Source organism: Quercus robur, chromosome 1 (assembly GCF_932294415.1).
Source record: "Quercus robur chromosome 1, dhQueRobu3.1, whole genome shotgun sequence".
Classification (NCBI taxonomy): domain Eukaryota; kingdom Viridiplantae; phylum Streptophyta; class Magnoliopsida; order Fagales; family Fagaceae; genus Quercus; species Quercus robur.
Window position 1 is genome coordinate 53,440,059 of NC_065534.1, and position 16,609 is coordinate 53,456,667.

The window sequence follows — 16,609 nt, forward strand, 5'->3', positions numbered from 1 at the left end:
TTAACTAGCTATGCAGGGATAGCACATCCTAGAGAAGCAAGAAGGGCAAATATAAGGGAGGATAAAGGCAAAACAGAGGACACACAAGAGAGGGATGAGAAAAGACTAGAGAAAGAATTGTGGAGAGAAAAAGTGAGGATCCTTGTAACGCTATCCAATGAATTAAGCAATATACCTTATTTAATGGTTTTTATGTAAATGTTTATTGTTCTTGTTCAAATCTTCCATTTTGGATTATTATTAGCCCAAAATAAAAATTAGTTGTGACCAAAACTTTGTTCCTTAATTTAGTTTTGGCCTCACATAATTGACGCCATCTGTGGGAAATTCCATTAAGCTGTAGGTTTGGAGAGAGCATAGTTTGAAGATGTCAAATAGAAGCAAACCCAGGGTTTCTAGATCAAGCGAGTTTGTTGGATCAATAGCTGGATTTCATCTTGTTCAAATCAGATGTAGGAGGGAGGAACACATTAACACCATATGGGAGTCTAGTTCTACTAGAACTCCATCTCTTCTTCTTAGAAGGGAAAGGACGCCACCAAGCCATATTAGTGGGTTCCAGGACAATTGTCAGGATAGAGAAATGGATGGCCTTAGAAGACAGGTATGATCTTTGCAACATGAAGTTTGGAGAAAAGGAAAAATAGGAAAAGGGTCAGAGAAGATTCACATTCTAGTTCTTGTAGATACCGTAATTTATCCACCCTTGATTTACGTGCCGGACCCCAAAAATTCAAAAAGTATTAACTTTCTTCCATGGGGTTGCAGAAAAATCTAGATTGACGTGGTGCAACCCGTTTGAGCATCGGAGCACTCAAAGTGCCATTTTAGGTCAAATTGACCAAAATGCCTCTAATTAACCCTAGGTTGATCAAAATTCAAAGTTGGTCAAAATCATCCCAAAACAACATTTTTCATGTTTCTACATTAAACTCGAGTTACTTAGTGATTTTCGTTAAGTTTGACTCGAGGTTGACTCCCGAGGGCCCAAAAACCCTAATTTTGATCCAACCATCAGAATGGGTTGAGACCAGCATCATTGCAAATATTATTGAATTCCCTTTCCAAAGACTATTCATTGGTTGAAATTGGAGTTAAAACGGTTGAGATGTCTTGAAAATTGTGCAAAGCGCGTTAGCTCACTTCCTAAGGCCATAGCATTTGCTCTGACCATCAAAATTTCATTTTCTTTAGTGCTATAGAAACTAGACATCCATATATTTCCAAGGACACCAAGAATAGCTCAATCAGAGTTTGGTAAGGCCTTCAAATATGCATTCAAAGCCGAACCAAGGAAGAAGCTGGGATTGCTAATGTCAGCATTGGACTCTTGCGGCCACTAAAGGACCGTCGGCCCCAACTGTCGGAAGCTGAAGGGTCACTTTTGGCCTATAAATCCCCCCAGACCGCTAGATTTCAAAAAAAAAAAAAAAAAATTTGAGAATTTTTGGAGCATTTTCTAGGCAGATTCTTTTTCTTTTCCTCTCGAAATTCTCTCCTACACATCTAAAAACCTTTGATTCCTCTCTTTTCTCAACAATCAAGAGGTAGTATTCTTGCACTCTTTTTCCTGTCCTTGGTCTTAAGGCCTTGGATTTGAGTTTTTTAGGGTGTAGATTTAGCTTTTTAGCAATTATCTACACCCTTTGCTTTATCTTGCTTCATAACATGCTTTATTGCTTTCCATAGTATATCTTTGCTTTATCTTGCTTTCTAGCATGTTTTATAGATATTCTAGCATGTCTCCTTTCTTTCTATCATGTTTTATCACTTTGATGATGTTGGCCTAGCCTTCTTGGGCTAGGATATGCCAAAATATTGTGTTTGTGCTTAGATCTACATGCCTAGGTGCTTTTTGCCATGTTTATGCTTAGAACTATATCTTCATGTGCTCCGTGCCATGTTGATGGGTCTAGATCTACATGTTGGTTGCTATGCCATATGATTCTATAGCCTTTTTGTCTCTTGATGTACCTCTTTCTTGTGTTTTGGCCCTATAGTAAGGTGTAGATCTAGATCTTGTGGTCTAGGCCTACATATATATACCTAGGCCTATATCAAAGGGTTTGGATAATTTTCTTTATGCATGTGTATGCTTGCTTGCTTCTATGCTTTATATCCATGTTTGCCTGTCTAGATCTAGGCTTTGCCATGCTTTGTGCACTCTGTGGACTTGTGCTTGTTGGTCTTTGGGGCCACTTGCTTGTGCAGTTGCATCTGTCCCTCTTATGGCTTGTTTGGATGTAACCACTTGTGAGACATCTCCGTGCTGTTGGTGTGCTTGAAACACACCTTTCTCCACTCCGTGTGATGATGTTATGCTTGCCTTGCCTGCTTTGCACCAGTAATTTGTCTTTCCTTGCTTCTTTGCATTTTTGCACGCTTGCCTACATGTTCATGCATAAGTCCTTGCTTACTTGTGTCATCAAGCCTAATTCCTACCATCTCGTGCGGGTTCACACTTGTCTTTGATACATAAGACCCTAAGTCCCTTTAGGAATTTTGCTTGATGGCACGTGTGTCGTCCATACTCCAATCCAATGGAACTAAGGACACTTGATCCAAAGCTACATTTGTCCTCCAAGGACAGCCCCTTTTGTTTGAAAACGTGTTTGTGTGCCCCCGTTTGGCACTCTTTGCTAGTGTGTCTCTTTGCATGCTCTCTTTACCTATTTGTTATCTCCTTTGCTTGTCTGCTGGCTGCTTTTGTTATTTGTTGCATCTACACGTATGGAGCGAGGATGCTTGGAGCGAGGGCACGACCTCCTATGTGTAAGATACAAGGGCAAGGATGCAAGCCCAAAAAGGGCAATGTTTAGTAGATTAGGAGGCCTAGCCTCCCCAAGTGGTTACATCTTTCTCCCTCTCTCTTAGCCTCTTCTCTAGAGCTTTGTATTAGGGTTTCCTCTCCATGTACCCTTTATCTTTCATGCACCTTGCTTGGGCTGCATTCCCTGGGTATGGCAATGTCTATTTTACATTTCCTGTATCTTGTTAGGCTATACCTTTCGGACGTTGGCAATGTCTATTTTACTTTCTTGCTCTGCATGATAGCATTGGGTGTAATACCCCACATACTTTTATTTGAGGTTATTATTAAGTTTTCTTTTAAATATAATTGTTGGGCCATAGGTATTATTTTATTAATAACTGCAGCCCACTACCCCACTAAGCCCACGTTTCTAATACAAACTACAAAGTAGAGGATGAGATAGTCAGGGTTTTCAAAGAAAGGGTTTTATCAAAGAAGCTAAGAGAAGTTTTCCTTGGAGTTTAGAGCACATACAATTGAAGAAGCAATTAGATTGTTCAAGGTATGTTTTCTCACCGTTAGAAACAAGAATTAAGGAGTTAGAATTTTTATCATGGAAAACTTTAGTGATGTGTAGATTGTGAGATTGGTAATTTCTTAGATTACGATTTTTACACTGTTTCAATTATTCTTGAATCTTAGAATGCCACTGTTCAGAGTCTAAAAGAACAGCCGAAATTATTTAAAGCATGAATAAGGCTGCATCGTTTTGTAGGACTATAAGGGCTTTAAGGTCTATAGGAACTTTTGGGCTGTTGATCTATGCCGTAGGGTTAATTATGAATTGCTGGAGAAATTGCAACCGACCCCACACATGAAATCTCATTTTGTCAAAGTCCAAGTCCTCTGATGGATGATTAATGGCCTTGGTAGTCTTTGTCTAGACTTTGACTATTTCCCTACCACAAAGAACCATTAGAAATCAACATGTCTACAATTCTTTAAAGGATAATGGCAGACTTGTTTCTTCTATCAAATTCTAATTTCATCTCAAAATAATGCTTAGATATTAAATACTTTAGGGTCAATGATATTAAGTCCATGAACAAGTCATATTAGTTTTGGCCCACGGTTTTCATTGAGATACATATTAAATTCTAGGTTTACCCATAGTGTGAATTTTAGAACAAAGTTACGGTTATAGAGCCTAATTCATGTTTAAGGTTTTACTTTTGTTTAGGACATATATTAAATCCTGAAGTATTAGCTGCTGGCTCTGAGTTTTGATAAATTCAAGGAAACATATTCTTGGGTAGAGGTACTTTGCATTAGTGTTATCATTTAGTTCAGCAAGTATAATTTTAGTGAGTCAATTTGTTTAAGTCAATAAGATTTATATTTTGTGGAGGATATTAAGTAATTTTCATGATTGATTATAGGTCCTATTTAAGAGTGTTTTGAGCCTTTTTGGAGGTTGTTTCGGCTCGACTTTCAGAGGGATTCAAGTGTTGTAAGTAATTATGCATAATATGCACAAGTTTTGTCCATTCAGTTCTTAGAAGTTAAAAGTTTTCAAAAGTTTTGTATTTCAAACTTATATTTTCAAAAGTTTGTCAAAAGTATTTTTGTATCATTGGAAGAGAAATTTCGACTATTAAATAATGTTTTAAAGAGATACCTCGAATTTTAAATAAATTTTGAATGTCCAAATCTCATTTAAAAGACGATTTCTAAACTAAACTATTTTCCGTAAATAATTGAGCTTCAATGTAAGTTTTCTAAAAAGGTTCTTGTTCTTTAAATTTGTTAAAACCAAGTGATTTCAAGGTCATATTCCTATTCTCCAAATGGTATTTAAAATGTTTCTTTTAGAAAATTTAATTTTTAGATTTACTCAAGAATTGTAATATGTTTTCATAAACTCCTCAGTCTCTATTCTTTCCCTAAGAGAGTCAAGCATCCTTTGATTTATGTTCTATTTGATGTGGTGATCTTTGATATGCCTCTGTATTTGAAAAGAAATGTTAATACCAAGTAAATAATTATATTTTGTGTAAATTTTGATTTGTGATATGTGACTCAAAATAAGTGTTTTTAGAATTGATCAGATATATTAGATATATGTGCAAATCTGCTCACAGGATTGTATGTGAGAATATGTGTTGATCCCTCACCAGCAGGGGTTAGATGTTGGTATCTGCTCACAGGATTGTATGTGAGAATATGTGATATGTGTATGTGACACTGATTATATGTATGTGATTTCAAATGACTTTAAGATGCGATTACATATGTATTAAGTGATTCATTATATGTTTTGGAATAATTATTTTTGATATCATTGAATGAGTTTGTGAAAAATCAAAATACTTGTGCTTTGCTTGACTCTATTCCATTTTGTATTCTGTATAATTACTTACTAGATGTGTGGCTTACCCCATCAATTACTATTTTTCAGATTAAAGTGTAGTTGGGAATATAGAACCTTTGGGTCGCTTTGTAAGGTGCAAGGTAGAGCATGGAAGTTGTAGGCGACTTCAGTATGGATTAAAGACTTATAGAATTTTAGTTATCTTTATTTTGTAATTCATGTTTTTTGTTATAGTGGAGATTATTTCCAATTTGTGGAGTTTAGATTTTTGTAAGAGGTTTTTAAGAGTATTGTTTCCTTGGAGTATTGATTTATTTTGGATTAATTATGTTTATGGAATTATATAAGTTTAGCAGGTTAGTCATGCATCTAAATCCATGTTCCATGGATTTGGGTTGTGACATTGGGCATGATGTATGTATGTATGTATATATATATATATATATATATATATATATGCTTGTATGTGGGTGATTGTGCAATTTGTATGATGGACCCTCGTGGCTATGTGAGCGACCTTTTCTAGCCATGAGTCCTCTTGACCTTGTAGAGTGGGTATGTGCCTAAGGCAATTGCTATAGGTGCATATTCATGCTATATTGTGTGCTACGTGATTGGTTTCCCCATGTATGCAACACGCATCAACATTTTTGATGTTTGAGGGTCTCTGGCTTGTCCTAGCACGAGCATGTTGGCATGCGTCGTATACATAGGCCTGAAACCTTGCCGGTGTGCCATAACACACCAAACGTGAAACTCTGCTGAATTTTTTCCATGAAAATGGAGCATACCCGTTGTAGTATTCTCATGGCGAAAGCTTGGTGAGAATTGCATTTTGTGTGCTATAATGCACTTGACGCAAAGTGCTACTGGATTTTCGCCACGAAAATAAGGCAAAATGCTACGGGATTTTTGTCGTGGAAATTTGGCACAGAATCCAAACACACTAGGGAAGCATCGATTAACACCACACCCTTGAATTAAGATTTTACCCAAACAAAGGACTATCTACGGATAGGCGTAGTGGGGTGCCTAACACCTTCCCTACACGTAACCGAACTTTCAAACTCAAGAATCAAGATATTTTATCCATCCATATTAGATTTGGAAAAACAACCTTTTTCTTAGCCTAGGATTGGTAATAAAATCAAATAGAGTCAGGTGGAAAATCACACCTTAGAAACAACCTAATAAATGGTGGTGACTTCACTTACCTTTGGTAACTTGATTAGAATTGACTCATTTTCTAGTCACACACCGGAGGTATAACCTTCTTCCACAGCACCCGAGCTCTCGGGCTTGCACTTCCACAGGCGCGTGGTGAGCGTCGTCGTGATGGGTGGTTGAACTGCTGCGAGGCATCAACAATTCGGATGAGGATAGCCATCATAATACAAGAGCTGGGAACCAAAATTTTTGCTGAGACAAGGATAGATCAAGATCCCTGAGGAGAGAAGGACTAGGGCCAGCTTATCAATGAGAAGAATCCACACCACATAATTTAGGAATGGATGCCATGAGCCGAGCCCTACACCAAATCTCTAAGTTTCCTTTCTCCGCTGAGATAGAAATTTCGGATCTACCTCACAGGTTTGTCGAACCTGCTTTTTTTTAATTATAATAGGAAGTTTGACCCTGTTAAGCATGTGAGCCATTTTAATCAAAGTATGGCTCTGCATGCTCGTGATGAAGCCCTTATGTCCAAAGTCTTCCTGTCCAGCTTTGTACCTACAGCCATGAGATGGTTTGATAGTCCCATGAATTGACAGGGGCTTTTGGTGATAGGTTTGTAACTTGTAGCCAAGTTCCCCAGCCCATTGATGCCTTTTTTACCATGTCCATGAAAGAAGGGGAAACTTTACTAGCTTATACGGACATGTATTGGGAGCTATATAATGAGATCGGGGGGAACCATTATAGAATGGTAGCTAGAAGACATGCATGGGCTTATGGAGCAGGTAGAGGAGTGTATAAAGGTTGGAAGATGATTAGCTTCAAGCTTGGCAGAAAGGAAGGAGGGAAGAATGTACCCACCACGCCCAAGGCCGAGAAGGGATTTCTTCCCCATTTAACCCTAGACCAAGGGCAAAAGTAGTAAACTCAATCTTAAAAGAACCAATCTGTAAGATATTAGAGAAAATCAATCATTAGCCTTACTTTAAATGGCTAGGTAAGATGGGTGGTGATGCATCACAAAGAAACCATAGTTTGCACTACTCTTATCATCAAGAACGAGGACATACAAGAGAGGACTGTAAAGTCTTGTAGGATCATTTGAGTTACCTGGCCAAAATAGGGCATTTGAAGGAATTTTTGTCACCAAATCAAGCTTTCAACTCCAATCCAGAAGGTTTGCAACAGTCAAGAAACAGCTGCCCGCCCCTTAGGTTAATAGAAGTAATCCATGTAGCTGGGGTCTATGGCCTTCCACATGGATCAAGATTTATGACTGTTACACCTCATATGGGCTTGATTCCAAGGGCGGGTTAGAAAAAAGGAAGATGCATGAGCCAAATTTGGTGATAGGCTTCACTAACCGAGATAAAGAGAGAACCATCTAGCCACATCATGATGCCTTGGTAGTCACTCTTCAAATAGATAGTTTTGATGTCAAGAACATCATGGAAGTATGGCTGAGGTTATGTACCTAGACCTATATCGAGGATCGGGGCTGAATCTAGGGGATTTAAGTAAGTGTGATACAGCTTTGGTGGGTTTTGATGGTAAGCTAGTTATGCCAGCAAGACAAATTAGGCTCCTCGTGGTTGGAGTAGGAAAGGAAGTACTGGTGGATTTCATAATAGTACATGCTTACTCCCTTTATATCTAAAAGTGAAGTTTCCTACCAAGCAAGGAGTAGTATAAATCAAAGGAGACTAAGGAACAACTTGGCAATGCTGCATTGCTGCCATCACCTAGAAGAATTAAGTTCAAGGAGGCATAGCTGGCTTATCTCGACAAATTGAAGCGTGTTGGGGGCTATTAAGGAGGTCTTTTATCCAGATTGGTTAGACAACATAGTGGTGGTAAGAAAGAAGACAGGGAAGTGGAGAGTCTGTGTTGACTTTATGAACTTAAACAAAGCCTGCCCATAGGAGCCCTTCTCGGTTCCAAAAATAGATCAACTGGTTGATGCCAATTTCGGTTGTCTAAGGATGAGTTTCCTTGATCCATTTCAAGGTTATCACCAGATCACCTTAGCTCCCGATGTCCAAGAGAAAACTTCGTTCATTTCCTTTGAGGGAAATTACCACTATAAGGTGATGCCCTTTGGGTTAAAAAATGTAGGGTCAACTTATCAGAGGATGGTCATAAGGATGTTTAAGGATCAGCTCAGGAGAAATATGGAAGCATATATTGATGACATGGTAGTCAAAAGTAAACAAACTAAAGAACATCTGAAGGATTTATCTGAAGTATTCGGGGTATTGAGGAAGCATCGTCTCAGACTAAATGCCTCAAAATGTGCATTTGTGGTAGGATTAGGGAAGTTTCTCCAATAACTCATCAAGGAATAGAGTTGAATCTTGATCAGATAATGGAAATACAACGCTTACAATCTCAGAGGAACTCTAAGGAAGTACAACCTCTTATGAGAATGGTTGCGGCTCTTAATTGATTTATTTCTAGATCAATTGAGTGGTGCAAACCTTTCTTCCAACTCTTGAAGAAATGGAAGGATTATAAATGGACTCTTGAATGTGAGGAAGCATTTCATGAATTGAAGGAGTATTTGACATAGGCCCCTAAACTCTTGCAGCCTAAGAAGGGAGAGAAATTACACTTGTATCTCTTAATATCTGACCATGCCGTCAATGCAGTTTTGATCAAAATAGAAGAAGACATTCAAAAGCCTGTGTACTTTGTCAACAAGACACTTCTTGAAGCTGAGGTCAAATACCTTCCTTTGGAAAAATTCGCCTTGGCTTTGGTGCGTGCCACTAGACGTTTGCCTTATTACTTTCGGGCCCACACGATTATCATTTTAATGGAACACCTACTACAAGCCCTCTTGAGGAGAACTAATTTTTCTAGATGGATAGCTAAATGAGGGACTGATTTAGGAGCATATGACATCAATTACAGGCCTCACACCTCTATAAAAGGGCAAGTCTTGGTAGATTTTGTGGCTAAATTCACCCCGGGTAGTTTGGAAGGGAGTTCTTATGCAAATGAAGTGCACTATGTGGATTAAGCTTGGCCATTGGAAGTTTATGTGGACAAAGCATCCAATTCCCGAGGTTCCAGGATAGGAGTGATCCTCATTTCTCGAGAAAAAAAATTTCTCTTGAATGATTAGTAAGGTTGGTGTTCTCGGCCTCTAATAATGAGGCCGAATATGAGGCATTGCTATCTAGCCTACCAATGGCTAAACAGGTCAATGCTACCCAGGTTAGGATACACTGTGATTCTCACTTGGTTGCAAGCCAAGTTAATCCGGTGTTCAAAGCTCGAGATTAAAGAATGGTTAAGTACTTGGTAGAAGTAAGGGCATTGCAAATATAGTTTGATCAAATTTCCATAATCCAAATACCACGGGGGAATAATAGTTATGCAGAGTCTTTGGAAACATTTTGCATCTTCAGTTAGCAATTCTATACCTCGAATAATCACCATGGAGTCTTTATCTCAACCAGACGTCCATCGTTTAGATCACATATAGTTGGCAAGTATCCATCCCAGCTGTAGTTAGATAGACCCCATTGTTGCATATATTAAGGACAGATGACTTCCTGATGATAGATCGGAAGCAGAGAAGGTTAAAAAGAGAGCTTTGAGATAATGGTTATCAAGTGAAGGAAAACTTTGCAAACATTCATATTCCAGCACGTATTTACCACGTGTTCATCTTGAGGTAGTGGAGCTATTCTTGGAAGAGCTGCATAAGGGTGTTTATGGTAGTCACACTGGAGGACAGACATTGGCACATCAGGTGATCACCCAAGGATACTAGTGGCCAAGTATGAAAAAATTTCTCAAGAATACACCAAGAAGTGTGACCAGTGCAAAGATTTTCCCCTAGCAAACACTAACTTGGCGGGTCTCTAAACCCACTAGCTAGCCCTTGGCCATTCTCCCAATAGGGGTAGACATAGTAAGACCATTCCCCAGGGCCACAGAAAGTTGAAGGTGGTTGCTATTGGCAATTGAATACTTTACCAAGTGGGTTGAAGCCGGGCCTTTAGACAACATAGTAACCAGATTCGAAATTCCTCAGACTTTAGTATCGAAGAATGGCCTTCAGTTTAACAACAAGGTTTTTTGTAGATATTGTTGTGAGTTAGGGATCACTAACCAATATTCAACTCCAGCCTACCCTCAAGGCAATGGTCAAGCCAAAGCAACTAATAAATCCATCGTTAGTGGTTTTAAAAAAGAGACTAGATGACTCTAAAGGAAGATAGGCTGAGGAACTTCCGAGTGTACTATGGGCATTTAGAATGAGTTTGAGGAGATCCATTGGGGAAACACCTATTTCCATGACTTAAGGGTCAGAGGCTATTATACCTACTGAAGTTGGAATGCCAACAACACAAACTAATAATTTTAGTCAAGAAAACAATGATTTGACACTGTCCAAAAGCTTGGACATGATAGAAGAAAGCAGGGAAGTTGCCACAATCAAGTTAGTTGAATATCAACAAATGGTCAGTCGAGGCTACAAAAAGAATGTAAAGACCTAAGAATTCATCCTAGGAGATTTGGTACTCAGGAAAGTCATAGGGAACACTTGAGATCCAAGCTGGGGGAAATTGGGTCCAACTTGGGAAGGTCCATATAGAGTTACGTTGATCGCTAAAAAAAGGGGCTTACAGGTTAGAAGACTTAGATGGAAACTCAGTCCCCCTACTGTGGAATGTAAATAAACTAAAGAAGTACTTTTATTAATAAAGATGTCACTTTGTTCAAATTATTATATATCTTTGTCTCTTGCTGATTATCATATGCAGAATATTTCTACATGTCCTCTACACTCATTGAAAGCTATGGACGATGATAGCTTAGAAAATAAAACCTTGAGGTACTAGACCATGACTTTACCTTGGGTACATCCTAAACAGATATCTTTACTCAATTTGATCTTAGGATCATTGGGAGAGAGGAAAATTAGGGTGTGGTCGAAAGGTTGGGTATACAACTGATTCACCCAGACCATAAGTTATAAGTATTTATATACACATCAAATAATAAGTTCAAATTAAAAACAAAAGACAATATATATAAAAAAAGTATAACTCTAAGAAAATTTCAAGCCATAAAAGATGTCATATTCATTAAAGGATAAAGTTAAGAAAATCTAAGATAACAAAAATAAAATCCTTACAAAAATTATAAAATTACGTTAAAACCCTTACAAAAACCATAAAAAAAAATAAAAAAAAATAAAAATAAGACTATTGTGCAATGGGCTGGCTCTCATCCTCAATGATCTCATCATCAAGGACCTCTACCACTGGGCCCCCTTCTTGGTCTTCTAGATCTCCTTCTTCGGCCTCTTGACGTCCTTATTTGGCCTTGGGAGTCGTTAACTAATCAAGAAGGTAGTTATTGGGGATGGGTATCTCCTCTTCATTCTGGAGTTTGGAATCAGCGGCCACTTCTTGGGCATCAAGGGCACTTACCCATCCATCCACGGACGCTTTGAGGCAAGACTTCCAAACTTGAAGGCTCAGCCACTCCTTGGTCATCTCCTGACCGTGAAGGTAGGCTTTTTGGAGTTCATCCCCATGGGCAGTAATCTTCTTCTCAATCTCAGTGGTCTTCTCCTTTAAGGCATTTTGGGCCTCTACTGATTTCTTGGCTGCATCCTGAACCTCCAACAGTTGCTTAACAGTTGTGTGGGCGCAAGCGCCTACGACGAGCTTTTTGGCTTTTTACTCGTGGGAAGTATGCTTTGATCTAGGGTGGACCATGGTGGATGGTGTAAATGGTATTGAATATAATTAATGGTAACTTTGGACTTGTCAAGAGTTGACAAAAAAGCCTAAGGCCTATTGGAGCTAAAGGCTTATTTGTTCCCTTTTGGTCCCACTCCAAGCCACATACTAAAGCCCAATTGGAATGGTCCAAAAGGCTAGCCCAATTAGATAATCAATTATATATAAGAAGAGAAACATACAGAATATCATAAGAGTTTTCATTAAGATCATATAAGGAATGAAATGGCATGTATGTGAGTGTAAGACACTCTCTTATTCTCCCTTGGAAACTGATTGAGAGACCACACTTCTTAGGCATTAAGTGGAATTTGAGTGAAGATTAAAAGTGTTCCTAAGTACTTCTAATCTTTTTTTTTTTTTTTTTTTGGTTGAATTTCATTACACCAAGGTACACTTTCTTGTTCTTAAATTCTGAAACTTATATAGTACATGTTATCAATTGCAAATGAAGTAGATCCGTTAATTTTCCACTGTGTATGTTTTGTATGCGATACAAACATGTATTTTTCCAACAATATCATCCTTAAGCCTAGCATTCATCTATCATGTCATTAAACATAAAACACCAAAGGGGCTGCAACAACACAAGGCAGAATAAACAAGCATATCTAAACATCCAAACATAACATCAAAACTCATTCAACCAAGCATTTTAAGCAACTCATACTCAAACATCCAAATGTATGTCCATGTGATCTATGCATGATTTACCTCACTTACATTACTGCATTGTAGCACCTATGCATTAATGCATGCTTATGATATTCAACTAATAAAACCCTAATTAAGATCTAGGCACTAAATGAAACAAAGTATTGAACAAAGGCTCAAAAAGACATAAAAATAGGCTAAATAGAGACTAAACTTGTGAAAGAAAACAAGTAAAAAATAGGGAAAAAGTGAGTTTGGGTTTTTGGATACGAGTGTGCATGCACACCCCAATTGTATGCGTACGCACACTTCGAGTATGTGTACGCATGCATGAAGCATGCACACTCATACACGCCTAGGAACCTAAACCTAGCAAAACAGAATAGAAAACTAAAGAAAAACAAGAAATCTAACAACCTATCATGCTTCTAATATAAACACAAAATAGACCTAGGCTAACACAAAAATAATCAAGCAATAAAACATATGAAAAAACAATAAAAATAACAGAAAGTGAAGAGTCAAAGTTAGAACCTTTACCTCAAAACAATAACTCTCTAGAGCTTGATTTGACCGTTCCCCTTAGTCAATCTAATCAACAACCAAAACCAGTAGGTTAGTAAGCGTTAGAACTCAAAGGCCAAGACCAAAATAGTTTCCAACCAAATAAAACTGGACTTGAGGATGTTTTGTAAAAAACTCCCTCTTTAATTCACTATTTTCTAGTGAATCTTCTATGTTTTTCTTTCTCTTTGAAAAATTGGATTTTTTTCCTAAAATAATTCCTCAAGTCAAGATTTTATGAGATTGGGCCCTAAATTAACCTTGGACCTTAGAGTAATGTCGTCATTGGGGAACAGGAGCTCGAGTTGTAAGGGGTGCAAAATGAGGTTTTTATAGTTACCATTCTTTTGATTTGTGAGCTTTGCTTATGGAATCAAAAGAAAAAGAGACAAAGTTTTGACGTATGGCTCGGCCTAACCCACGAAAACGGAAAATAACATGCATACATGGGGTAGGGTATAACTCTGCAAAGTTGCATGGGATTCGTATGTTTGAAGTCCTATAGGTGTTACTTGGGAAACAAGTAACAACAAGTCACTATCCAAGAACCTGGTTTGCCAATTGTCAAGCAAAAGACTAGTGACTCACTATCTTAGAGTCACTAAAAACGAAAAACAAACATGGCCAACAGCCCCAACCATCAACCAAACAAACAAGGTGCTCTTACGAGCTAAAAGGATACATCTCTGTGGTGTCCATCTGTGGCTCTTGCCTTGGGTGTGTATGTGTACGCATGCATACGCATACTCATAGCATATGTACGCATACAGTTGGGATGCACATGCATGCCCTATGTATGCACACGCAAATTCTTGCCTAGAAACCCTAATTTGCTTCTTTTTATTTGTTCCTTTTGTTTTATTCACATGTTTTAGCCTCTGTTTAACCTGTTTTGTCCGTCCTTGGGTCTCTATCTCTCTGTTTGGTTTTGTTTTGTTTCATTTTATTTATTTGATGTTTGTTAGGGTTTTAGAGGGTTTGAATGCCATGAGCATGCATATGAATATAATCATGCATTGATGCATAGGTGCTATGATGCAGTGAGGTAAGCAATGTAAGTCATGTATGAACATGCATTCTTTTGGTTGTTGAGCATGACGTGGGTGATGGCTATGATATGCTTAATCGAATCCCATGTTTTTAGGTTTTTATGTTATAACATATTTGATTGAATTCGCCTTGTGATGTTTCTGCCCTTGTAGATATATGCTTACATGCCTTGATAGGTGAATGATTAAGCTTGGGATGATTATGCCATGTTGTATGTCTTAGATGCATGCTAGTGTGTGTGTAAGTTAGAATAACATATTAAACTTGCCTTTAATGAGATTAAGATTTGGAACATAATGGGTGGAAGCCGACCCATGGGTTGGGTGGGGTTAGGTGCCTAACACATTCCTATCCCCATACGTTAGCTTCAGACACGTGCTCTAGTAAAGATTAGTCTTTCCATGAAAGGAACTATATTTACAATTCCTAGGCCTAAACTAGGTGACGACTCCATTTCACTCTCCGCCATGGTCCATCCTAGGCCAAGGCATACTCACCCAAGCAAGGTTGACTTGTCGTGGGCGCTTGCGCCCACAATCACCGCCCCTAGTCAACCCTAGGTTGACCAAAAGTCAAAGATAGTTGAAATCACCCCAAGACAACATTTTTCATGTTTTTACATCAAATCCGAGTTGCTCAGAGATTTTCGTCAACTTTGACCAAGTTTGACTTGAGGTTGACTCCCAAGGGCACCAAAAACCATAATTTTGATCCGACCATTAGAACCAATTGAGACCAGCGTCATTGTGAAGATCATTGAATTCACTTTCCAACGATGATTCTTGGGTCAAAATTGGAGTTAAAAATAGTTGAGATATCTTGAAAACCGTGTGGAGTTCGTCAGAATGCTTCTCGAGGTCATAACATTTGATCCGATCGTTGGAATATCAATTTCTTTAGTGCTCTGGAAACTAGACATATAGACCTTTTTAGGGTCAATAATATCAGCTTAATCAAAGTTTAGGAAGGCCTTCTAATATGCGATCAAAGTCAGGCAGGAAAAAGGAAAAAATGTTGATGTCAGCGTACCTGACCTGGCACACATAAATTGGCCTCCAGGTTGACCCGGCACACCTTAAAGGTGTGCCAAGCCTCGAGAAGCATGCCAAGCGTTTGATTAACCCCCCAGACCTCCTTTAGACCAAAAAAAAAAAAAAACGATTTTGGGCATTTTGGAGACTTTTCTGGGCAGATTGTCTCTCTTTTCTTCTCTAAATTCACTCTCAACACCCATCCAAAAACCTTTGATTTCTCTCTGTTCTCAACAATCAAGGGGCAGTGTTCTTACACGCTTTTTCCTCTCCTTCGTCTTAGGACCTTGGATTTGAGGTTTTAAGGGTGTAGATGTAGTTTTTTGGCTACAATCTACACTTTTTGCTTTATCTTGCTTTATAATATGTTTTATTGTTTTCCATGGTATATATCTTACTTTATCATGTCTCCTAGCATGTTTTATAGATTTTCTAGCATGTCTCCTTACTTTCTAATATGTTTTATTTCTTTGACGATGTTGGCCTAGCCTTCTTGGGCTAGGATATGCCCAAGTACCATGCTTGTGCTTAGATCTACATGTTTATGTGCTCCTTGCCATGTTTATGCTTAGATATACATGTTTGTGTGCTCCTTGCCAGGTTTATGCTTGGATCTACATGTTTATGTGCTCCTTGCCATGTCGATGCTTAGATCTATATGCTTATGTGCTTCTTGTCATGTTTATGCCTAGATCTATATTTTTATGTGCTCCTTGCCATGTCTATGTGCCTAGATCTACATGTTGGATGCTATGCTTTGTGCTTTTCTAGCCTTTTATCTCTTGTGATGTATTTTTCTTGTGTTTTGGCCCATATGTAGGGTGTAGATCTAGATCTTGTGGTTTAGGCCTACATCCATACACCTAAGCCTGTATCAAAGGGTTTGGATCATTTCCTTTATGCATGTGTATGCTTGTTTGCTTCTATGCTTTAGATCCATGTTTGTTTGTCTAGATCTAGGTTCTTTCCATGCTTTGTTCCCTTCATGGGTTTGTGCTTGTTGGTCTTTGGGGCCACCTACTTGTTTGGTTGAATCCGTCCGTCCCTCTTGTGGCTTGTTTGGATGTAACCATTTGTGAGAACACATCTCCGTGATGTTGGTTTGCTCGATGCATACCTTTCTCTGCTCCATGTGATGATATGCTTGCCTTGCTTGCTTTGTGTTGTCCCGTTTGGCTTTCTTTGTTTCTTTGCATCTTTGCATGTTCGCCTATATGTTCATGCTAGTGTCTTTGTGTCATCAAGCCTA